This window comes from Acipenser ruthenus, chromosome 23 (assembly GCF_902713425.1).
Source record: "Acipenser ruthenus chromosome 23, fAciRut3.2 maternal haplotype, whole genome shotgun sequence".
Taxonomy (NCBI): Eukaryota; Metazoa; Chordata; class Actinopteri; order Acipenseriformes; family Acipenseridae; genus Acipenser; species Acipenser ruthenus.
In genome coordinates, this window is record NC_081211.1 from 10,409,760 (window position 1) to 10,434,171 (window position 24,412).

The 24,412-nt window shown below is 37.7% G+C and overlaps 9 non-coding genes across 9 annotated transcripts; all 9 read right to left on the reverse strand.

The window, feature by feature from the left end:
• Positions 1-2,118: 2,118 nt before the first annotated feature.
• On the reverse strand, positions 2,119-2,190 carry trnac-gca (transfer RNA cysteine (anticodon GCA)). The gene has a single exon. It is a non-coding gene; the product is annotated as a tRNA-Cys (tRNA).
• A 2,477-nt stretch (positions 2,191-4,667) lies between these two features.
• Positions 4,668-4,739, reverse strand: trnac-gca (transfer RNA cysteine (anticodon GCA)). The gene has a single exon. It is a non-coding gene; the product is annotated as a tRNA-Cys (tRNA).
• Positions 4,740-7,220: 2,481 nt separating this feature from the next.
• Positions 7,221-7,292, reverse strand: trnac-gca (transfer RNA cysteine (anticodon GCA)). The gene has a single exon. It is a non-coding gene; the product is annotated as a tRNA-Cys (tRNA).
• Positions 7,293-9,773: 2,481 nt separating this feature from the next.
• On the reverse strand, positions 9,774-9,845 carry trnac-gca (transfer RNA cysteine (anticodon GCA)). Its single transcript has one exon. It is a non-coding gene; the product is annotated as a tRNA-Cys (tRNA).
• Positions 9,846-12,325: 2,480 nt separating this feature from the next.
• On the reverse strand, positions 12,326-12,397 carry trnac-gca (transfer RNA cysteine (anticodon GCA)). The gene has a single exon. It is a non-coding gene; the product is annotated as a tRNA-Cys (tRNA).
• A 2,488-nt stretch (positions 12,398-14,885) lies between these two features.
• On the reverse strand, positions 14,886-14,957 carry trnac-gca (transfer RNA cysteine (anticodon GCA)). The gene has a single exon. It is a non-coding gene; the product is annotated as a tRNA-Cys (tRNA).
• Positions 14,958-17,452: 2,495 nt separating this feature from the next.
• Positions 17,453-17,524, reverse strand: trnac-gca (transfer RNA cysteine (anticodon GCA)). Its single transcript has one exon. It is a non-coding gene; the product is annotated as a tRNA-Cys (tRNA).
• A 2,484-nt stretch (positions 17,525-20,008) lies between these two features.
• Positions 20,009-20,080, reverse strand: trnac-gca (transfer RNA cysteine (anticodon GCA)). Its single transcript has one exon. It is a non-coding gene; the product is annotated as a tRNA-Cys (tRNA).
• Positions 20,081-22,520: 2,440 nt separating this feature from the next.
• On the reverse strand, positions 22,521-22,592 carry trnac-gca (transfer RNA cysteine (anticodon GCA)). Its single transcript has one exon. It is a non-coding gene; the product is annotated as a tRNA-Cys (tRNA).
• Positions 22,593-24,412: the final 1,820 nt, after the last annotated feature.

Below are 24,412 nucleotides of genomic sequence, written 5' to 3' on the forward strand. Positions count from 1 at the left end.
CTGTAACACATTTTTTAGTGCATTTTGTTTTTATTGGAAGAGAGTCAAATACAGCCAAAAAATGTCTGGTCATGGGGGGAGCATCCCACTGAAAAACACTCGGTCCTTCAAAGGGTTTAGCAAAGGTTGGTTTGCTTGAGCTCACCCTAGAAAAGTGGTTGTTACTTTATTTTTTAATATATTAAATTGAAAGCCACAGCTTGCCTTGTCAGACGTCTTTGACAGATTATTTAAGAAGCGCCATGCTTTGCATTCTTATGACAGTCATCATTTTCATGTTACGTATTCTTCATGGTAACAGTGAAGATGCTTTCCAAGTCAATTTCTATAAATATAAGGGGACACTCTGATATTCCTTTTTACATGTTATGTCCGAGATTGGTTAAATGTAATTTTTTATTAAATGTTTCCATTAAGATTCAACTCACAGCACAACAATTTGTTATCTTATGGTGCTGCTACAGTTGTATTGATTTAAAAACTACATACTATTAGCATGTGCCTTGTTTTATGGTTACTCCTTACTCAGCAATGCGACCATAGCTTCACTCTAATATGAACTCCATTGAATGTAAAACAAAGGCCCTGTCCACACTATGCCTTTAAACCGTATTAGTTGCGTTTAAGCCGGCTTAAAAGTGCTAAATACGGTTTGCGTCCACACTACGCAGCATTTAATATCGTACTCGAGACCACCTCAGGAGGTAGTCTCGAGTCAGGTTCTAATTAGATCGCATCAGGTAGTGCAGTTTATCAGAAGTGTGGACGCTGTAATACCAAACTACATGTTTTGTGTATCCTCCAATATCCCAAAATGCTTTGTGGTATGTTTGGCGAAATACTCAGGGCAGGCGCCTGAAGGAGTTGCTATCACTGTACACTCCGCACTAGGTATTCATTTTTATGCTTCAAAAAATCTTTCAGGACATCTCTGTTAAACTAGTGGGGAAAATCGTATTTTTCTTGAATCGTACTTGTACTTGCTAGAACCAAAGTCATTGTATTTCTCTTGCTCTTAACCGTATTATTACTTGTACTGTGATCCTTGAAATGTATTTTTGTTTACGACTGTAAGTCGCCCAGGATAAGGGCGGCTGCTAAGAAATAAATAAATAAATAAATAAATAAATAAATAAATAATTAATTAATTAATTAATAATAATAATAATAATAATAATAATAATGATAATAATAATAATAAATAAATAAATAAACAAAAACACAGCGTTAAATTAGGCGACTGCAAAAATGAAATGCGAGTTAAAAGTAGGATCTGGAATGAACAAATTACGTATTTTGTCAGCTCTGTTTGAAATAAAATTAAGAGGACCAGAATTAGGCTCAGGCAAGATATGAAGGTAAAAATAAAGATTGTTTTGTAATTAACAGCTTTTTCTGAGTTTAATTCTAAAACAGAATCAGCTCAATTTGTTTAAAGGGACTTCACCTGATTAAAAATAAAACCTGAAAACTTCAAGCCCTACTTGTGTGTGTGTTCGGATTTACTTTTTCCGCAATACTGGTAATATTTAATTTATGCAATATTTAATTTATGCAAACTGCAGTTACTGACAGGCTTGATAATTGAGGCAATACTGAATCTTTCAGTTAATTCTTATGAAAAAATAAATAAAAAATTGGTGTATGCTACAGCCGGTAGATGGTGTCAAGTATTAAAAAAAAAATACTATTTGCAAAATAGTATTTACTAATTTCTATTGATAATATATTTCTGGCAACCTATTTTATGTTTGTATTTTAAATACATTTGGAGACCACTGTTGTCTTTTTAAATATTTTCCGTGACTATGTTGCCATCCTTGGCGTTCACTGTTAACCGAAAGGTTTGTGGTTTGAGCTCAAACAAGAACTCTTTTGTATATTAAACTGGCCAGCCAGATTGCCTTCCCAGGCGGCCTTCTCAAGAGAGGCCAAGCTTCTAATTTCTCCAGTTGTAAAGGGTGCGGTGGCCAAGTGGTAAGGTGTTTGGTCCCGTAAATTGAGGATCACGTCTTCAAACCCTGTCTGTACCTTGTTGCTGTCTTTGAAACACTATTTTTTGCTTCTAGCTGAAATAAAAAATGTTAACGTGCATTTTGTATTTTAATTTAGAAAAAAAGGGGGCACTCGGATTTGAACCGGGGACCTCTTGATATGCAGTCAAATGCTCTACCACTGAGCTATACCCCCAACTCACTAGCCTATTCCAGCTATGCCCTTTTCTGCCAAGCACAACCAACGGTGCCGAGCTGCAGTTTCAGAAATGCAACCTATCAATGGCTAGTTATTTTTTACCTTGTGTCCCGCATGCAATATTTTTCAACAAAACATTCAAGAAGTATTGTATAAGGTCCGTCAAGTAATAGAATAACACGTTGTTATACATGTATCTCTTTGAAAACACTAAGCGAAATAGATAATAATCAGAAAATGCTTAACGTTTTTTATTTCAAGAAATTAAACTAAATACAAAATATAGTGTTGAAAAAAAGAGAGAAGCTTTATGGTTTCTGAAGTACGTTATAACGTTCCCCCAAATGTTCTGAAAACAAGGACACCAAGTCCAAGATGCCACTGTAACACATTTTTTAGTGCATTTTGTTTTTATTGGAAGAGAGTCAAATACAGCCAAAAAATGTCTGGTCATGGGGGGAGCATCCCACTGAAAAACACTCGGTCCTTCAAAGGGTTTAGCAAAGGTTGGTTTGCTTGAGCTCACCCTAGAAAAGTGGTTGTTACTTTATTTTTTAATATATTAAATTGAAAGCCACAGCTTGCCTTGTCAGACATCTTTGACAGATTATTTAAGAAGCGCCATGCTTTGCATTCTTATGACAGTCATCATTTTCATGTTACGTATTCTTCATGGTAACAGTGAAGATGCTTTCCAAGTCAATTTCTATAAATATAAGGGGACACTCTGATATTCCTTTTTACATGTTATGTCCGAGATTGGTTAAATGTAATTTTTTATTAAATGTTTCCATTAAGATTCAACTCACAGCACAACAATTTGTTATCTTATGGTGCTGCTACAGTTGTATTGATTTAAAAACTACATACTATTAGCATGTGCCTTGTTTTATGGTTACTCCTTACTCAGCAATGCGACCATAGCTTCACTCTAATATGAACTCCATTGAATGTAAAACAAAGGCCCTGTCCACACTATGCCTTTAAACCGTATTAGTTGCGTTTAAGCCGGCTTAAAAGTGCTAAATACGGTTTGCGTCCACACTACGCAGCATTTAATACCGTACTCGAGACCACCTCAGGAGGTAGTCTCGAGTCCGGTTCTAATTAGATCGCATCAGGTAGTGCGGTTTATCAGAAGTGTGGATGCTGTAATACCAAACTACATGTTTTGTGTATCCTCCAATATCCCAAAATGCTTTGTGGTATGTTTGGCGAAATACTCAGAGCAGGCGCCTGAAGGAGTTGCTATCACTGTACACTCCGCACTAGGTATTCATTTTTATGCTTCAAAAAATCTTTCAGGACATCTCTGTTAAACTAGTGGGGAAAATCGTATTTTTCTTGAATCGTACTTGTACTTGCTAGAACCAAAGTCATTGTATTTCTCTTGCTCTTAACCGTATTATTACTTGTACTGTGATCCTTGAAATGTATTTTTGTTTACGACTGTAAGTCGCCCAGGATAAGGGCGGCTGCTAAGAAATAAATAAATAAATAAATAAATAAATAAATAAATAAATAATAATAATAATAATAATAATAATAATAATAATAATAAATAAATAAACAAAAACACAGCGTTAAATTAGGCGACTGCAAAAATGAAATGCGAGTTAAAAGTAGGATCGGGAATGAACAAATTACGTATTTTGTCAGCTCTGTTTGAAATAAAATTAAGAGGACCAGAATTAGGCTCAGGCAAGATATGAAGGTAAAAACAAAGATTGTTTTGTAATTAACAGCTTTTTCTGAGTTTAATTCTAAAACAGAATCAGCTCAATTTGTTTAAAGGGACTTCACCTGATTAAAAATAAAACCTGAAAACTTCAAGCCCTACTTGTGTGTGTGTTCGGATTTACTTTTTCCGCAATACTGGTAATATTTAATTTATGCAATATTTAATTTATGCAAACTGCAGTTACTGACAGGCTTGATAATTGAGGCAATACTGAATCTTTCAGTTAATTCTAATGAAAAAATAAATAAAAAATTGGTGTATGCTACAGCCGGTAGATGGTGTCAAGTATTAAAAAAAAAATACTATTTGCAAAATAGTATTTACTAATTTCTATTGATAATATATTTCTGGCAACCTATTTTATGTTTGTATTTTAAATACATTTGGAGACCACTGTTGTCTTTTTAAATATTTTCCGTGACTATGTTGCCATCCTTGGCGTTCACTGTTAACCGAAAGGTTTGTGGTTTGAGCTCAAACAGGAACTCTTTTTTGTATTAAACTGGCCAGCCAGATTGCCTTCCCAGGCGGCCTTCTCAAGAGAGGCCAAGCTTCTAATTTCTCCAGTTGTAAAGGGTGCGGTGGCCAAGTGGTAAGGTGTTTGGTCCCGTAAATTGAGGATCACGTCTTCAAACCCTGTCTGTACCTTGTTGCTGTCTTTGAAACACTATTTTTTGCTTCTAGCTGAAATAAAAAATGTTAACGTGCATTTTGTATTTTAATTTAGAAAAAAAGGGGGCACTCGGATTTGAGCTGGGGACCTCTTGATCTGCAGTCAAATGCTCTACCACTGAGCTATACCCCCAACTCACTAGCCTATTCCAGCTATGCCCTTTTCTGCCAAGCACAACCAACGGTGCCGAGCTGCAGTTTCAGAAATGCAACCTATCAATGGCTAGTTATTTTTTACCTTGTGTCCCGCAGCAATATTTTTCAACAAAACATTCAAGAAGTATTGTATAAGGTCCGTCAAGTAATAGAATAACACGTTGTTATACATGTATCTCTTTGAAAACACTAAGCGAAATAGATAATAATCAGAAAATGCTTAACGTTTTTTATTTCAAGAAATTAAACTAAATACAAAATATAGTGTTGAAAAAAAGAGAGAAGCTTTATGGTTTCTGAAGTACGTTATAACGTTCCCCCAAATGTTCTGAAAACAAGGACACCAAGTCCAAGATGCCACTGTAACACATTTTTTAGTGCATTTTGTTTTTATTGGAAGAGAGTCAAATACAGCCAAAAAATGTCTGGTCATGGGGGGAGCATCCCACTGAAAAACACTCGGTCCTTCAAAGGGTTTAGCAAAGGTTGGTTTGCTTGAGCTCACCCTAGAAAAGTGGTTGTTACTTTATTTTTTAATATATTAAATTGAAAGCCACAGCTTGCCTTGTCAGACATCTTTGACAGATTATTTAAGAAGCGCCATGCTTTGCATTCTTATGACAGTCATCATTTTCATGTTACGTATTCTTCATGGTAACAGTGAAGATGCTTTCCAAGTCAATTTCTATAAATATAAGGGGACACTCTGATATTCCTTTTTACATGTTATGTCCGAGATTGGTTAAATGTAATTTTTTATTAAATGTTTCCATTAAGATTCAACTCACAGCACAACAATTTGTTATCTTATGGTGCTGCTACAGTTGTATTGATTTAAAAACTACATACTATTAGCATGTGCCTTGTTTTATAGTTACTCCTTACTCAGCAATGCGACCATAGCTTCACTCTAATATGAACTCCATTGAATGTAAAACAAAGGCCCTGTCCACACTATGCCTTTAAACCGTATTAGTTGCGTTTAAGCCGGCTTAAAAGTGCTAAATACGGTTTGCGTCCACACTACGCAGCATTTAATACCGTACTCGAGACCACCTCAGGAGGTAGTCTCGAGTCCGGTTCTAATTAGATCGCATCAGGTAGTGCGGTTTATCAGAAGTGTCGACGCTGTAATACCAAACTACATGTTTTGTGTATCCTCCAATATCCCAAAATGCTTTGTGGTATGTTTGGCGAAATACTCAGAGCAGGCGCCTGAAGGAGTTGCTATCACTGTACACTCCGCACTAGGTATTCATTTTTATGCTTCAAAAAATCTTTCAGGACATCTCTGTTAAACTAGTGGGGAAAATCGTATTTTTCTTGAATCGTACTTGTACTTGCTAGAACCAAAGTCATTGTATTTATCTTGCTCTTAACCGTATTATTACTTGTACTGTGATCCTTGAAATGTATTTTTGTTTACGACTGTAAGTCGCCCAGGATAAGGGCGGCTGCTAAGAAATAAATAAATAAATAAATAAATAAATAAATAATTAATAATAATAATAATAATAATAATAATAATAATAATAATAATAATAAATAAATAAACAAAAACACAGCGTTAAATTAGGCGACTGCAAAAATGAAATGCGAGTTAAAAGTAGGATCGGGAATGAACAAATTACGTATTTTGTCAGCTCTGTTTGAAATAAAATTAAGAGGACCAGAATTAGGCTCAGGCAAGATATGAAGGTAAAAATAAAGATTGTTTTGTAATTAACAGCTTTTTCTGAGTTTAATTCTAAAACAGAATCAGCTCAATTTGTTTAAAGGGACTTCACCTGATTAAAAATAAAACCTGAAAACTTCAAGCCCTACTTGTGTGTGTGTTCGGATTTACTTTTTCCGCAATACTGGTAATATTTAATTTATGCAATATTTAATTTATGCAAACTGCAGTTACTGACAGGCTTGATAATTGAGGCAATACTGAATCTTTCAGTTAATTCTTATGAAAAAATAAATAAAAAATTGGTGTATGCTACAGCCGGTAGATGGTGTCAAGTATTAAAAAAAAAATACTATTTGCAAAATAGTATTTACTAATTTCTATTGATAATATATTTCTGGCAACCTATTTTATGTTTGTATTTTAAATACATTTGGAGACCACTGTTGTCTTTTTAAATATTTTCCGTGACTATGTTGCCATCCTTGGCGTTCACTGTTAACCGAAAGGTTTGTGGTTTGAGCTCAAACAAGAACTCTTTTTTATATTAAACTGGCCAGCCAGATTGCCTTCCCAGGCGGCCTTCTCAAGAGAGGCCAAGCTTCTAATTTCTCCAGTTGTAAAGGGTGCGGTGGCCAAGTGGTAAGGTGTTTGGTCCCGTAAATTGAGGATCACGTCTTCAAACCCTGTCTGTACCTTGTTGCTGTCTTTGAAACACTATTTTTTGCTTCTAGCTGAAATAAAAAATGTTAACGTGCATTTTGTATTTTAATTTAGAAAAAAAGGGGGCACTCGGATTTGAACAGGGGACTTCTTGATCTGCAGTCAAATGCTCTACCACTGAGCTATACCCCCAACTCACTAGTCTATTCCAGCTATGCCCTTTTCTGCCAAGCACAACCAACGGTGCCGAGCTGCAGTTTCAGAAATGCAACCTATCAATGGCTAGTTATTTTTTACCTTGTGTCCCGCATGCAATATTTTTCAACAAAACATTCAAGAAGTATTGTATAAGGTCCGTCAAGTAATAGAATAACACGTTGTTATACATGTATCTCTTTGAAAACACTAAGCGAAATAGATAATAATCAGAAAATGCTTAACGTTTTTTATTTCAAGAAATTAAACTAAATACAAAATATAGTGTTGAAAAAAAGAGAGAAGCTTTATGGTTTCTGAAGTACGTTATAACGTTCCCCCAAATGTTCTGAAAACAAGGACACCAAGTCCAAGATGCCACTGTAACACATTTTTTAGTGCATTTTGTTTTTATTGGAAGAGAGTCAAATACAGCCAAAAAATGTCTGGTCATGGGGGGAGCATCCCACTGAAAAACACTCGGTCCTTCAAAGGGTTTAGCAAAGGTTGGTTTGCTTGAGCTCACCCTAGAAAAGTGGTTGTTACTTTATTTTTTAATATATTAAATTGAAAGCCACAGCTTGCCTTGTCAGACATCTTTGACAGATTATTTAAGAAGCGCCATGCTTTGCATTCTTATGACAGTCATCATTTTCATGTTACGTATTCTTCATGGTAACAGTGAAGATGCTTTCCAAGTCAATTTCTATAAATATAAGGGGACACTCTGATATTCCTTTTTACATGTTATGTCCGAGATTGGTTAAATGTAATTTTTTATTAAATGTTTCCATTAAGATTCAACTCACAGCACAACAATTTGTTATCTTATGGTGCTGCTACAGTTGTATTGATTTAAAAACTACATACTATTAGCATGTGCCTTGTTTTATGGTTACTCCTTACTCAGCAATGCGACCATAGCTTCACTCTAATATGAACTCCATTGAATGTAAAACAAAGGCCCTGTCCACACTACGCCTTTAAACCGTATTAGTTGCGTTTAAGCCGGCTTAAAAGTGCTAAATACGGTTTGCGTCCACACTACGCAGCATTTAATATCGTACTCGAGACCACCTCAGGAGGTAGTCTCGAGTCCGGTTCTAATTAGATCGCATCAGGTAGTGCGGTTTATCAGAAGTGTGGACGCTGTAATACCAAACTACATGTTTTGTGTATCCTCCAATATCCCAAAATGCTTTGTGGTATGTTTGGCGAAATACTCAGAGCAGGCACCCGAAGGAGTTGCTATCACTGTACACTTTTTGCTTCAAAAAATCTTTCAGGACATCTCTGTTAAACTAGTGGGGAAAATCGTATTTTTCTTGAATCGTACTTGTACTTGCTAGAACCAAAGTCATTGTATTTATCTTGCTCTTAACCGTATTATTACTTGTACTGTGATCCTTGAAATGTATTTTTGTTTACGACTGTAAGTCGCCCAGGATAAGGGCGGCTGCTAAGAAATAAATAAATAAATAAATAAATAAATAAATAATTAATAATAATAATAATAATAATAATAATAATAATAATAATAATAATAATAATAATAATAATAATAAATAAATAAACAAAAACACAGCGTTAAATTAGGCGACTGCAAAAATGAAATGCGAGTTAAAAGTAGGATCGGGAATGAACAAATTACGTATTTTGTCAGCTCTGTTTGAAATAAAATTAAGAGGACCAGAATTAGGCTCAGGCAAGATATGAAGGTAAAAACAAAGATTGTTTTGTAATTAACAGCTTTTTCTGAGTTTAATTCTAAAACAGAATCAGCTCAATTTGTTTAAAGGGACTTCACCTGATTAAAAATAAAACCTGAAAACTTCAAGCCCTACTTGTGTGTGTGTTTGGATTTACTTTTTCCGCAATACTGGTAATATTTAATTTATGCAATATTTAATTTATGCAAACTGCAGTTACTGACAGGCTTGATAATTGAGGCAATACTGAATCTTTCAGTTAATTCTTATGAAAAAATAAATAAAAAATTGGTGTATGCTACAGCCGGTAGATGGTGTCAAGTATTAAAAAAAAAATACTATTTGCAAAATAGTATTTACTAATTTCTATTGATAATATATTTCTGGCAACCTATTTTATGTTTGTATTTTAAATACATTTGGAGACCACTGTTGTCTTTTTAAATATTTTCCGTGACTATGTTGCCATCCTTGGCGTTCACTGTTAACCGAAAGGTTTGTGGTTTGAGCTCAAACAGGAACTCTTTTTTATATTAAACTGGCCAGCCAGATTGCCTTCCCAGGCGGCCTTCTCAAGAGAGGCCAAGCTTCTAATTTCTCCAGTTGTAAAGGGTGCGGTGGCCAAGTGGTAAGGTGTTTGGTCTCGTAAATTGAGGATCACGTCTTCAAGCCCTGTCTGTACCTTGTTGCTGTCTTTGAAACACTATTTTTTGCTTCTAGCTGAAATAAAACATGTTAACGTGCATTTTGTATTTTAATTTAGAAAAAAAGGGGGCACTCGGATTTGAACCGGGGACCTCTCGATCTGCAGTCAAATGCTCTACCACTGAGCTATACCCCCAACTCACTAGCCTATTCCAGCTATGCCCTTTTCTGCCAAGCACAACCAACGGTGCCGAGCTGCAGTTTCAGAAATGCAACCTATCAATGGCTAGTTATTTTTTACCTTGTGTCCCGCAGCAATATTTTTCAACAAAACATTCAAGAAGTATTGTATAAGGTCCGTCAAGTAATAGAATAACACGTTGTTATACATGTATCTCTTTGAAAACACTAAGCGAAATAGATAATAATCAGAAAATGCTTAACGTTTTTTATTTCAAGAAATTAAACTAAATACAAAATATAGTGTTGAAAAAAAGAGAGAAGCTTTATGGTTTCTGAAGTACGTTATAACGTTCCCCCAAATGTTCTGAAAACAAGGACACCAAGTCCAAGATGCCACTGTAACACATTTTTTAGTGCATTTTGTTTTTATTGGAAGAGAGTCAAATACAGCCAAAAAATGTCTGGTCATGGGGGGAGCATCCCACTGAAAAACACTCGGTCCTTCAAAGGGTTTAGCAAAGGTTGGTTTGCTTGAGCTCACCCTAGAAAAGTGGTTGTTACTTTATTTTTTAATATATTAAATTGAAAGCCACAGCTTGCCTTGTCAGACATCTTTGACAGATTATTTAAGAAGCGCCATGCTTTGCATTCTTATGACAGTCATCATTTTCATGTTACGTATTCTTCATGGTAACAGTGAAGATGCTTTCCAAGTCAATTTCTATAAATATAAGGGGACACTCTGATATTCCTTTTTACATGTTATGTCCGAGATTGGTTAAATGTAATTTTTTATTAAATGTTTCCATTAAGATTCAACTCACAGCACAACAATTTGTTATCTTATGGTGCTGCTACAGTTGTATTGATTTAAAAACTACATACTATTAGCATGTGCCTTGTTTTATGGTTACTCCTTACTCAGCAATGCGACCATAGCTTCACTCTAATATGAACTCCATTGAATGTAAAACAAAGGCCCTGTCCACACTACGCCTTTAAACCGTATTAGTTGCGTTTAAGCCGGCTTAAAAGTGCTAAATACGGTTTGCGTCCACACTACGCAGCATTTAATATCGTACTCGAGACCACCTCAGGAGGTAGTCTCGAGTCCGGTTCTAATTAGATCGCATCAGGTAGTGCGGTTTATCAGAAGTGTGGACGCTGTAATACCAAACTACATGTTTTGTGTATCCTCCAATATCCCAAAATGCTTTGTGGTATGTTTGGCGAAATACTCAGAGCAGGCACCCGAAGGAGTTGCTATCACTGTACACTTTTTGCTTCAAAAAATCTTTCAGGACATCTCTGTTAAACTAGTGGGGAAAATCGTATTTTTCTTGAATCGTACTTGTACTTGCTAGAACCAAAGTCATTGTATTTATCTTGCTCTTAACCGTATTATTACTTGTACTGTGATCCTTGAAATGTATTTTTGTTTACGACTGTAAGTCGCCCAGGATAAGGGCGGCTGCTAAGAAATAAATAAATAAATAAATAAATAAATAAATAATTAATAATAATAATAATAATAATAATAATAATAATAATAATAATAATAATAATAATAATAATAATAAATAAATAAACAAAAACACAGCGTTAAATTAGGCGACTGCAAAAATGAAATGCGAGTTAAAAGTAGGATCGGGAATGAACAAATTACGTATTTTGTCAGCTCTGTTTGAAATAAAATTAAGAGGACCAGAATTAGGCTCAGGCAAGATATGAAGGTAAAAACAAAGATTGTTTTGTAATTAACAGCTTTTTCTGAGTTTAATTCTAAAACAGAATCAGCTCAATTTGTTTAAAGGGACTTCACCTGATTAAAAATAAAACCTGAAAACTTCAAGCCCTACTTGTGTGTGTGTTTGGATTTACTTTTTCCGCAATACTGGTAATATTTAATTTATGCAATATTTAATTTATGCAAACTGCAGTTACTGACAGGCTTGATAATTGAGGCAATACTGAATCTTTCAGTTAATTCTTATGAAAAAATAAATAAAAAATTGGTGTATGCTACAGCCGGTAGATGGTGTCAAGTATTAAAAAAAAAATACTATTTGCAAAATAGTATTTACTAATTTCTATTGATAATATATTTCTGGCAACCTATTTTATGTTTGTATTTTAAATACATTTGGAGACCACTGTTGTCTTTTTAAATATTTTCCGTGACTATGTTGCCATCCTTGGCGTTCACTGTTAACCGAAAGGTTTGTGGTTTGAGCTCAAACAGGAACTCTTTTTTATATTAAACTGGCCAGCCAGATTGCCTTCCCAGGCGGCCTTCTCAAGAGAGGCCAAGCTTCTAATTTCTCCAGTTGTAAAGGGTGCGGTGGCCAAGTGGTAAGGTGTTTGGTCTCGTAAATTGAGGATCACGTCTTCAAGCCCTGTCTGTACCTTGTTGCTGTCTTTGAAACACTATTTTTTGCTTCTAGCTGAAATAAAACATGTTAACGTGCATTTTGTATTTTAATTTAGAAAAAAAGGGGGCACTCGGATTTGAACCGGGGACCTCTCGATCTGCAGTCAAATGCTCTACCACTGAGCTATACCCCCAACTCACTAGCCTATTCCAGCTATGCCCTTTTCTGCCAAGCACAACCAACGGTGCCGAGCTGCAGTTTCAGAAATGCAACCTATCAATGGCTAGTTATTTTTTACCTTGTGTCCCGCAGCAATATTTTTCAACAAAACATTCAAGAAGTATTGTATAAGGTCCGTCAAGTAATAGAATAACACGTTGTTATACATGTATCTCTTTGAAAACACTAAGCGAAATAGATAATAATCAGAAAATGCTTAACGTTTTTTATTTCAAGAAATTAAACTAAATACAAAATATAGTGTTGAAAAAAAGAGAGAAGCTTTATGGTTTCTGAAGTACGTTATAACGTTCCCCCAAATGTTCTGAAAACAAGGACACCAAGTCCAAGATGCCACTGTAACACATTTTTTAGTGCATTTTGTTTTTATTGGAAGAGAGTCAAATACAGCCAAAAAATGTCTGGTCATGGGGGGAGCATCCCACTGAAAAACACTCGGTCCTTCAAAGGGTTTAGCAAAGGTTGGTTTGCTTGAGCTCACCCTAGAAAAGTGGTTGTTACTTTATTTTTTAATATATTAAATTGAAAGCCACAGCTTGCCTTGTCAGACATCTTTGACAGATTATTTAAGAAGCGCCATGCTTTGCATTCTTATGACAGTCATCATTTTCATGTTACGTATTCTTCATGGTAACAGTGAAGATGCTTTCCAAGTCAATTTCTATAAATATAAGGGGACACTCTGATATTCCTTTTTACATGTTATGTCCGAGATTGGTTAAATGTAATTTTTTATTAAATGTTTCCATTAAGATTCAACTCACAGCACAACAATTTGTTATCTTATGGTGCTGCTACAGTTGTATTGATTTAAAAACTACATACTATTAGCATGTGCCTTGTTTTATAGTTACTCCTTACTCAGCAATGCGACCATAGCTTCACTCTAATATGAACTCCATTGAATGTAAAACAAAGGCCCTGTCCACACTATGCCTTTAAACCGTATTAGTTGCGTTTAAGCCGGCTTAAAAGTGCTAAATACGGTTTGCGTCCACACTACGCAGCATTTAATACCGTACTCGAGACCACCTCAGGAGGTAGTCTCGAGTCCGGTTCTAATTAGATCGCATCAGGTAGTGCGGTTTATCAGAAGTGTCGACGCTGTAATACCAAACTACATGTTTTGTGTATCCTCCAATATCCCAAAATGCTTTGTGGTATGTTTGGCGAAATACTCAGAGCAGGCGCCTGAAGGAGTTGCTATCACTGTACACTCCGCACTAGGTATTCATTTTTATGCTTCAAAAAATCTTTCAGGACATCTCTGTTAAACTAGTGGGGAAAATCGTATTTTTCTTGAATCGTACTTGTACTTGCTAGAACCAAAGTCATTGTATTTATCTTGCTCTTAACCGTATTATTACTTGTACTGTGATCCTTGAAATGTATTTTTGTTTACGACTGTAAGTCGCCCAGGATAAGGGCGGCTGCTAAGAAATAAATAAATAAATAAATAAATAAATAAATAAATAAATAATTAATAATAATAATAATAATAATAATAATAATAATAATAATAATAATAAATAAATAAACAAAAACACAGCGTTAAATTAGGCGACTGCAAAAATGAAATGCGAGTTAAAAGTAGGATCGGGAATGAACAAATTACGTATTTTGTCAGCTCTGTTTGAAATAAAATTAAGAGGACCAGAATTAGGCTCAGGCAAGATATGAAGGTAAAAACAAAGATTGTTTTGTAATTAACAGCTTTTTCTGAGTTTAATTCTAAAACAGAATCAGCTCAATTTGTTTAAAGGGACTTCACCTGATTAAAAATAAAACCTGAAAACTGCAAGCCCTACTTGTGTGTGTGTTCGGATTTACTTTTTCCGCAATACTGGTAATATTTAATTTATGCAATATTTAATTTATGCAAACTGCAGTTACTGACAGGCTTGATAATTGAGGCAATACTGAATCTTTCAGTTAATTCTAATGAAAAAATAAATAAAAAATTGGTGTATGCTACAGCCGGTAGATGGTGTCAAGTATTAAAAAAAAATACTATTTGCAAAATAGTATTTACTAATTTCTATTGATAATATATTTCTGGCAACCTATTTTATGTTTGTATTTTAAATACATTTGGAGACCACTGTTGTCTTTTTAAATATTTTCCGTGACTATGTTGCCATCCTTGGCGTTCACTGTTAACCGAAAGGTTTGTGGTTTGAGCTCAAACAGGAACTCTTTTTTGTATTAAACTGGCCAGCCAGATTGCCTTCCCAGGCGGCCTTCTCAAGAGAGGCCAAGCTTCTAATTTCTCCAGTTGTAAAGGGTGCGGTGGCCAAGTGGTAAGGTGTTTGGTCCCGTAAATTGAGGATCACGTCTTCAAACCCTGTCTGTACCTTGTTGCTGTCTTTGAAACACTATTTTTTGCTTCTAGCTGAAATAAAAAATGTTAACGTGCATTTTGTATTTTAATTTAGAAAAAAAGGGGGCACTCGGATTTGAGCCGGGGACCTCTTGATCTGCAGTCAAATGCTCTACCACTGAGCTATACCCCCAACTCACTAGCCTATTCCAGCTATGCCCTTTTCTGCCAAGCACAAACAACGGTGCCGAGCTGCAGTTTCAGAAATGCAACCTATCAATGGCTAGTTATTTTTTACCTTGTGTCCCGCAGCAATATTTTTCAACAAAACATTCAAGAAGTATTGTATAAGGTCCGTCAAGTAATAGAATAACACGTTGTTATACATGTATCTCTTTGAAAACACTAAGCGAAATAGATAATAATCAGAAAATGCTTAACGTTTTTTATTTCAAGAAATTAAACTAAATACAAAATATAGTGTTGAAAAAAAGAGAGAAGCTTTATGGTTTCTGAAGTACGTTATAACGTTCCCCCAAATGTTCTGAAAACAAGGACACCAAGTCCAAGATGCCACTGTAACACATTTTTTAGTGCATTTTGTTTTTATTGGAAGAGAGTCAAATACAGCCAAAAAATGTCTGGTCATGGGGGGAGCATCCCACTGAAAAACACTCGGTCCTTCAAAGGGTTTAGCAAAGGTTGGTTTGCTTGAGCTCACCCTAGAAAAGTGGTTGTTACTTTATTTTTTAATATATTAAATTGAAAGCCACAGCTTGCCTTGTCAGACATCTTTGACAGATTATTTAAGAAGCGCCATGCTTTGCATTCTTATGACAGTCATCATTTTCATGTTACGTATTCTTCATGGTAACAGTGAAGATGCTTTCCAAGTCAATTTCTATAAATATAAGGGGACACTCTGATATTCCTTTTTACATGTTATGTCCGAGATTGGTTAAATGTAATTTTTTATTAAATGTTTCCATTAAGATTCAACTCACAGCACAACAATTTGTTATCTTATGGTGCTGCTACAGTTGTATTGATTTAAAAACTACATACTATTAGCATGTGCCTTGTTTTATAGTTACTCCTTACTCAGCAATGCGACCATAGCTTCACTCTAATATGAACTCCATTGAATGTAAAACAAAGGCCCTGTCCACACTATGCCTTTAAACCGTATTAGTTGCGTTTAAGCCGGCTTAAAAGTGCTAAATACGGTTTGCGTCCACACTACGCAGCATTTAATACCGTACTCGAGACCACCTCAGGAGGTAGTCTCGAGTCCGGTTCTAATTAGATCGCATCAGGTAGTGCGGTTTATCAGAAGTGTGGACGCTGTAATACCAAACTACATGTTTTGTGTATCCTCCAATATCCCAAAATGCTTTGTGGTATGTTTGGCGAAATACTCAGAGCAGGCGCCTGAAGGAGTTGCTATCACTGTACACTCCGCACTAGGTATTCATTTTTATGCTTCAAAAAATCTTTCAGGACATCTCTGTTAAACTAGTGGGGAAAATCGTATTTTTCTTGAATCGTACTTGTACTTGCTAGAACGAAAGTCATTGTATTTATCTTGCTCTTAACCGTATTATTACTTGTACTGTGATCCTTGAAATGTATTTTTGTTTACGACTGTAAGTCGCCCAGGATAAGGGCGGCTGCTAAGAAATAAATAAATAAATAAATAAATAAATAAATAATTAATTAATAATAATAATAATAATAATAATAATAATAATAATGATAATAATAATAATAAATAAATAAATAAACAAAAACACAGCGTTAAATTAGGCGACTGCAAAAATGAAATGCGAGTTAAAAGTAGGATCGGGAATGAACAAATTACGTATTTTGTCAGCTCTGTTTGAAATAAAATTAAGAGGACCAGAATTAGGCTCAGGCAAGATATGAAGGTAAAAATAAAGATTGTTTTGTAATTAACAGCTTTTTCTGAGTTTAATTCTAAAACAGAATCAGCTCAATTTGTTTAAAGGGACTTCACCTGATTAAAAATAAAACCTGAAAACTTCAAGCCCTACTTGTGTGTGTGTTCGGATTTACTTTTTCCGCAATACTGGTAATATTTAATTTATGCAATATTTAATTTATGCAAACTGCAGTTACTGACAGGCTTGATAATTGAGGCAATACTGAATCTTTCAGTTAATTCTTATGAAAAAATAAATAAAAAATTGGTGTATGCTACAGCCGGTAGATGGTGTCAAGTATTAAAAAAAAAATACTATTTGCAAAATAGTATTTACTAATTTCTATTGATAATATATTTCTGGCAACCTATTTTATGTTTGTATTTTAAATACATTTGGAGACCACTGTTGTCTTTTTAAATATTTTCCGTGACTATGTTGCCATCCTTGGCGTTCACTGTTAACCGAAAGGTTTGTGGTTTGAGCTCAAACAAGAACTCTTTTTTATATTAAACTGGCCAGCCAGATTGCCTTCCCAGGCGGCCTTCTCAAGAGAGGCCAAGCTTCTAATTTCTCCAGTTGTAAAGGGTGCGGTGGCCAAGTGGTAAGGTGTTTGGTCCCGTAAATTGAGGATCACGTCTTCAAACCCTGTCTGTACCTTGTTGCTGTCTTTGAAACACTATTTTTTGCTTCTAGCTGAAATAAAAAATGTTAACGTGCATTTTGTATTTTAATTTAGAAAAAAAGGGGGCACTCGGATTTGAACAGGGGACTTCTTGATCTGCAGTCAAATGCTCTACCACTGAGCTATACCCCCAACTCACTAGTCTATTCCAGCTATGCCCTTTTCTGCCAAGCACAACCAACGGTGCCGAGCTGCAGTTTCAGAAATGCAACCTATCAATGGCTAGTTATTTTTTACCTTGTGTCCCGCATGCAATATTTTTCAACAAAACATTCAAGAAGTATTGTATAAGGTCCGTCAAGTAATAGAATAACACGTTGTTATACATGTATCTCTTTGAAAACACTAAGCGAAATAGATAATAATCAGAAAATGCTTAACGTTTTTTATTTCAAGAAATTAAACTAAATACAAAATATAGTGTTGAAAAAAAGAGAGAAGCTTTATGGTTTCTGAAGTACGTTATAACGTTCCCCCAAATGTTCTGAAAACAAGGACACCAAGTCCAAGATGCCACTGTAACACATTTTTTAGTGCATTTTGTTTTTATTGGAAGAGAGTCAAATACAGCCAAAAAATGTCTGGTCATGGGGGGAGCATCCCACTGAAAAACACTCGGTCCTTCAAAGGGTTTAGCAAAGGTTGGTTTGCTTGAGCTCACCCTAGAAAAGTGGTTGTTACTTTATTTTTTAATATATTAAATTGAAAGCCACAGCTTGCCTTGTCAGACATCTTTGACAGATTATTTAAGAAGCGCCATGCTTTGCATTCTTATGACAGTCATCATTTTCATGTTACGTATTCTTCATGGTAACAGTGAAGATGCTTTCCAAGTCAATTTCTATAAATATAAGGGGACACTCTGATATTCCTTTTTACATGTTATGTCCGAGATTGGTTAAATGTAATTTTTTATTAAATGTTTCCATTAAGATTCAACTCACAGCACAACAATTTGTTATCTTATGGTGCTGCTACAGTTGTATTGATTTAAAAACTACATACTATTAGCATGTGCCTTGTTTTATGGTTACTCCTTACTCAGCAATGCGACCATAGCTTCACTCTAATATGAACTCCATTGAATGTAAAACAAAGGCCCTGTCCACACTACGCCTTTAAACCGTATTAGTTGCGTTTAAGCCGGCTTAAAAGTGCTAAATACGGTTTGCGTCCACACTACGCAGCATTTAATATCGTACTCGAGACCACCTCAGGAGGTAGTCTCGAGTCCGGTTCTAATTAGATCGCATCAGGTAGTGCGGTTTATCAGAAGTGTGGACGCTGTAATACCAAACTACATGTTTTGTGTATCCTCCAATATCCCAAAATGCTTTGTGGTATGTTTGGCGAAATACTCAGAGCAGGCACCCGAAGGAGTTGCTATCACTGTACACTTTTTGCTTCAAAAAATCTTTCAGGACATCTCTGTTAAACTAGTGGGGAAAATCGTATTTTTCTTGAATCGTACTTGTACTTGCTAGAACCAAAGTCATTGTATTTATCTTGCTCTTAACCGTATTATTACTTGTACTGTGATCCTTGAAATGTATTTTTGTTTACGACTGTAAGTCGCCCAGGATAAGGGCGGCTGCTAAGAAATAAATAAATAAATAAATAAATAAATAAATAATTAATAATAATAATAATAATAATAATAATAATAATAATAATAATAATAATAATAATAATAATAATAATAAATAAATAAACAAAAACACAGCGTTAAATTAGGCGACTGCAAAAATGAAATGCGAGTTAAAAGTAGGATCGGGAATGAACAAATTACGTATTTTGTCAGCTCTGTTTGAAATAAAATTAAGAGGACCAGAATTAGGCTCAGGCAAGATATGAAGGTAAAAACAAAGATTGTTTTGTAATTAACAGCTTTTTCTGAGTTTAATTCTAAAACAGAATCAGCTCAATTTGTTTAAAGGGACTTCACCTGATTAAAAATAAAACCTGAAAACTTCAAGCCCTACTTGTGTGTGTGTTTGGATTTACTTTTTCCGCAATACTGGTAATATTTAATTTATGCAATATTTAATTTATGCAAACTGCAGTTACTGACAGGCTTGATAATTGAGGCAATACTGAATCTTTCAGTTAATTCTTATGAAAAAATAAATAAAAAATTGGTGTATGCTACAGCCGGTAGATGGTGTCAAGTATTAAAAAAAAAATACTATTTGCAAAATAGTATTTACTAATTTCTATTGATAATATATTTCTGGCAACCTATTTTATGTTTGTATTTTAAATACATTTGGAGACCACTGTTGTCTTTTTAAATATTTTCCGTGACTATGTTGCCATCCTTGGCGTTCACTGTTAACCGAAAGGTTTGTGGTTTGAGCTCAAACAGGAACTCTTTTTTATATTAAACTGGCCAGCCAGATTGCCTTCCCAGGCGGCCTTCTCAAGAGAGGCCAAGCTTCTAATTTCTCCAGTTGTAAAGGGTGCGGTGGCCAAGTGGTAAGGTGTTTGGTCTCGTAAATTGAGGATCACGTCTTCAAGCCCTGTCTGTACCTTGTTGCTGTCTTTGAAACACTATTTTTTGCTTCTAGCTGAAATAAAACATGTTAACGTGCATTTTGTATTTTAATTTAGAAAAAAAGGGGGCACTCGGATTTGAACCGGGGACCTCTCGATCTGCAGTCAAATGCTCTACCACTGAGCTATACCCCCAACTCACTAGCCTATTCCAGCTATGCCCTTTTCTGCCAAGCACAACCAACGGTGCCGAGCTGCAGTTTCAGAAATGCAACCTATCAATGGCTAGTTATTTTTTACCTTGTGTCCCGCAGCAATATTTTTCAACAAAACATTCAAGAAGTATTGTATAAGGTCCGTCAAGTAATAGAATAACACGTTGTTATACATGTATCTCTTTGAAAACACTAAGCGAAATAGATAATAATCAGAAAATGCTTAACGTTTTTTATTTCAAGAAATTAAACTAAATACAAAATATAGTGTTGAAAAAAAGAGAGAAGCTTTATGGTTTCTGAAGTACGTTATAACGTTCCCCAAAATGTTCTGAAAACAAGGACACCAAGTCCAAGATGCCACTGTAACACATTTTTTAGTGCATTTTGTTTTTATTGGAAGAGAGTCAAATACAGCCAAAAAATGTCTGGTCATGGGGGGAGCATCCCACTGAAAAACACTCGGTCCTTCAAAGGGTTTAGCAAAGGTTGGTTCCCTTTCAAGTCGAAAATAACCATCAAGGTATGGGATATTGCCGTCAGGCAGTAGCGATTGGCTGAGCTTTTATAGCAAAGCTGCCGATAGGCCTCTGCGCGAGCTGCCACGTAAGCCCGCCCCCTTGGGAGCTTACTATACGCAGCGCGCAGAGACTCACTTCCTCTTTTGTCTTCAGCATTGGTAGCGGTAGGTATTAGAGCCCGTAGCTGATTGTACTCAATAAGCTTAAAGCTTGAGAAGCTGGTTATTGCCCCTTCTCGGAGTTGATTTCAGTTACACTCTTCGGAGTCGTTATTATTATTATTTAAGGATTTTATATATTGTGTATATTTTTATATATTTTATATATTTCCTTCACGCTTTGCTTGCATCGCGTTGTCTCGTGGTCTCCCGTCTTTCCTTTATTAATTAATTTTGATTATTGTGTTGTGTTTTGGGTTGTATTAAAATATATATTTTTCTGTGTGTATTTGTATATATTTGTGACGCACGTTGCGTTGGCCTTGGCCGCGCGCGTGTCTGCAGCCCCGGTCTTGCCTTGGCTAGACCGCGTGTGTGTGGAGCCTGCTCTGCTGTCTCCCACGTACTGCCTGCGGTGAAAAAAAAAAAAAAAAAAAAACCGCGTGGTAGTTGTACTGTGCCCACATATACTGTGTCCCAGTCACATAATCACCACCAGCAGTACTGCTGCAGCAAAAAAAAAAAAAAAAAAAATCCCATTCACTACACAGAGGAAGACGACCACTAAGCCTCAATCCCCAGCACCAACAGGTAAGTAGTGCACAGCACCCAGGACACTGTACCAGCACATAGCGTCTCCGCTCTGCGGGTCAGCTGACGCTTAGGCGTCTGTGCTAGCGTTCTACGCTCGGTACTCACGCTCCGGCGTGCTGCGCTTAGGCGCTTGGTGTCGGCGCTTTGCCACTTGGTGCAGCGCTTCGGCGCTTTGTGCAGCGCATCAGCGCTTGGTGCTAGCGCGTCAGCGCTTGGGGACTTCGGCGCATCGACGCTCGGTGCACGCACCTCGACGCTCGACGCTCGGCGCGTCGACGCCTCGACGCTCGGTGCACGCACCTCGACGCTTCGGCGCTCGACGCTCGGCGCGTCGACGCCTCGACGCTCGGTGCACGCACCTCGACGCTTCGGCGCTCGACGCTCGGTGCACGCACCTCGACGCTCGACGCTTCGGCGCTCGGCGCGTCGGCGCCTCAACGCTCGGTGCACGCACCTCGACGCTCGACGCTCGGTGCACGCACCTCGACGCTCGGCGCTTCGGCGCTCGACGCTCGGTGCACGCACCTCGACGCTCGACGCTTCGGCACCTCGACGCTCGGTGCACGCACCTCGACGCTCGACGCTCGGTGCACGCACCTCGACGCTCGACGCTTCGGCGCTCGACGCTCGGCGCATCGACGCCTTGACGCTCGGTGCACGCACCTCGACGCTCGGCGCTTCGACGCGTCGACGCTCGGTGCACGCACCTCGACGCTCGGTGCACACACCTCGACGCTCGACGCTCGGTGCACGCACCTCGACGCTCGACGCTCGGTGCACGCACCTCGACGCTCGGCGCTTCGACGCCTTGACGCTCGGTAAATATTTTCCGTGACTATGTTGCCATCCTTGGCGTTCACTGTTAACCGAAAGGTTTGTGGTTTGAGCTCAAACAGGAACTCTTTTTTATATTAAACTGGCCAGCCAGATTGCCTTCCCAGGCGGCCTTCTCAAGAGAGGCCAAGCTTCTAATTTCTCCAGTTGTAAAGGGTGCGGTGGCCAAGTGGTAAGGTGTTTGGTCTCGTAAATTGAGGATCACGTCTTCAAGCCCTGTCTGTACCTTGTTGCTGTCTTTGAAACACTATTTTTTGCTTCTAGCTGAAATAAAACATGTTAACGTGCATTTTGTATTTTAATTTAGAAAAAAAGGGGGCACTCGGATTTGAACCGGGGACCTCTCGATCTGCAGTCAAATGCTCTACCACTGAGCTATACCCCCAACTCACTAGCCTATTCCAGCTATGCCCTTTTCTGCCAAGCACAACCAACGGTGCCGAGCTGCAGTTTCAGAAATGCAACCTATCAATGGCTAGTTATTTTTTACCTTGTGTCCCGCAGCAATATTTTTCAACAAAACATTCAAGAAGTATTGTATAAGGTCCGTCAAGTAATAGAATAACACGTTGTTATACATGTATCTCTTTGAAAACACTAAGCGAAATAGATAATAATCAGAAAATGCTTAACGTTTTTTATTTCAAGAAATTAAACTAAATACAAAATATAGTGTTGAAAAAAAGAGAGAAGCTTTATGGTTTCTGAAGTACGTTATAACGTTCCCCAAAATGTTCTGAAAACAAGGACACCAAGTCCAAGATGCCACTGTAACACATTTTTTAGTGCATTTTGTTTTTATTGGAAGAGAGTCAAATACAGCCAAAAAATGTCTGGTCATGGGGGGAGCATCCCACTGAAAAACACTCGGTCCTTCAAAGGGTTTAGCAAAGGTTGGTTCCCTTTCAAGTCGAAAATAACCATCAAGGTATGGGATATTGCCGTCAGGCAGTAGCGATTGGCTGAGCTTTTATAGCAAAGCTGCCGATAGGCCTCTGCGCGAGCTGCCACGTAAGCCCGCCCCCTTGGGAGCTTACTATACGCAGCGCGCAGAGACTCACTTCCTCTTTTGTCTTCAGCATTGGTAGCGGTAGGTATTAGAGCCCGTAGCTGATTGTACTCAATAAGCTTAAAGCTTGAGAAGCTGGTTATTGCCCCTTCTCGGAGTTGATTTCAGTTACACTCTTCGGAGTCGTTATTATTATTATTTAAGGATTTTATATATTGTGTATATTTTTATATATTTTATATATTTCCTTCACGCTTTGCTTGCATCGCGTTGTCTCGTGGTCTCCCGTCTTTCCTTTATTAATTAATTTTGATTATTGTGTTGTGTTTTGGGTTGTATTAAAATATATATTTTTCTGTGTGTATTTGTATATATTTGTGACGCACGTTGCGTTGGCCTTGGCCGCGCGCGTGTCTGCAGCCCCGGTCTTGCCTTGGCTAGACCGCGTGTGTGTGGAGCCTGCTCTGCTGTCTCCCACGTACTGCCTGCGGTGAAAAAAAAAACAAAAAAAAAACCGCGTGGTAGTTGTACTGTGCCCACATATACTGTGTCCCAGTCACATAATCACCACCAGCAGTACTGCTGCAGCAAAAAAAAAAAAAAAAAAAAATCCCATTCACTACACAGAGGAAGACGACCACTAAGCCTCAATCCCCAGCACCAACAGGTAAGTAGTGCACAGCACCCAGGACACTGTACCAGCACATAGCGTCTCCGCTCTGCGGGTCAGCTGACGCTTAGGCGTCTGTGCTAGCGTTCTACGCTCGGTACTCACGCTCCGGCGTGCTGTGCTTAGGCGCTTGGTGTCGGCGCTTTGCCACTTGGTGCAGCGCTTCGGCGCTTTGTGCAGCGCATCAGCGCTTGGTGCTAGCGCGTCAGCGCTTGGGGACTTCGGCGCATCGACGCTCGGTGCACGCACCTCAACGCTCGACGCTTCGGCGCTCGACGCTCGGCGCGTCGACGCCTCGACGCTCGGTGCACGCACCTCGACGCTTCGGCGCTCGACGCTCGGTGCACGCACCTCGACGCTCGACGCTTCGGCGCTCGGCGCGTCGGCGCCTCAACGCTCGGTGCACGCACCTCGACGCTCGACGCTCGGTGCACGCACCTCGACGCTCGGCGCTTCGGCGCTCGACGCTCGGTGCACGCACCTCGACGCTCGACGCTTCGGCGCTCGACGCCTCGACGCTCGGTGC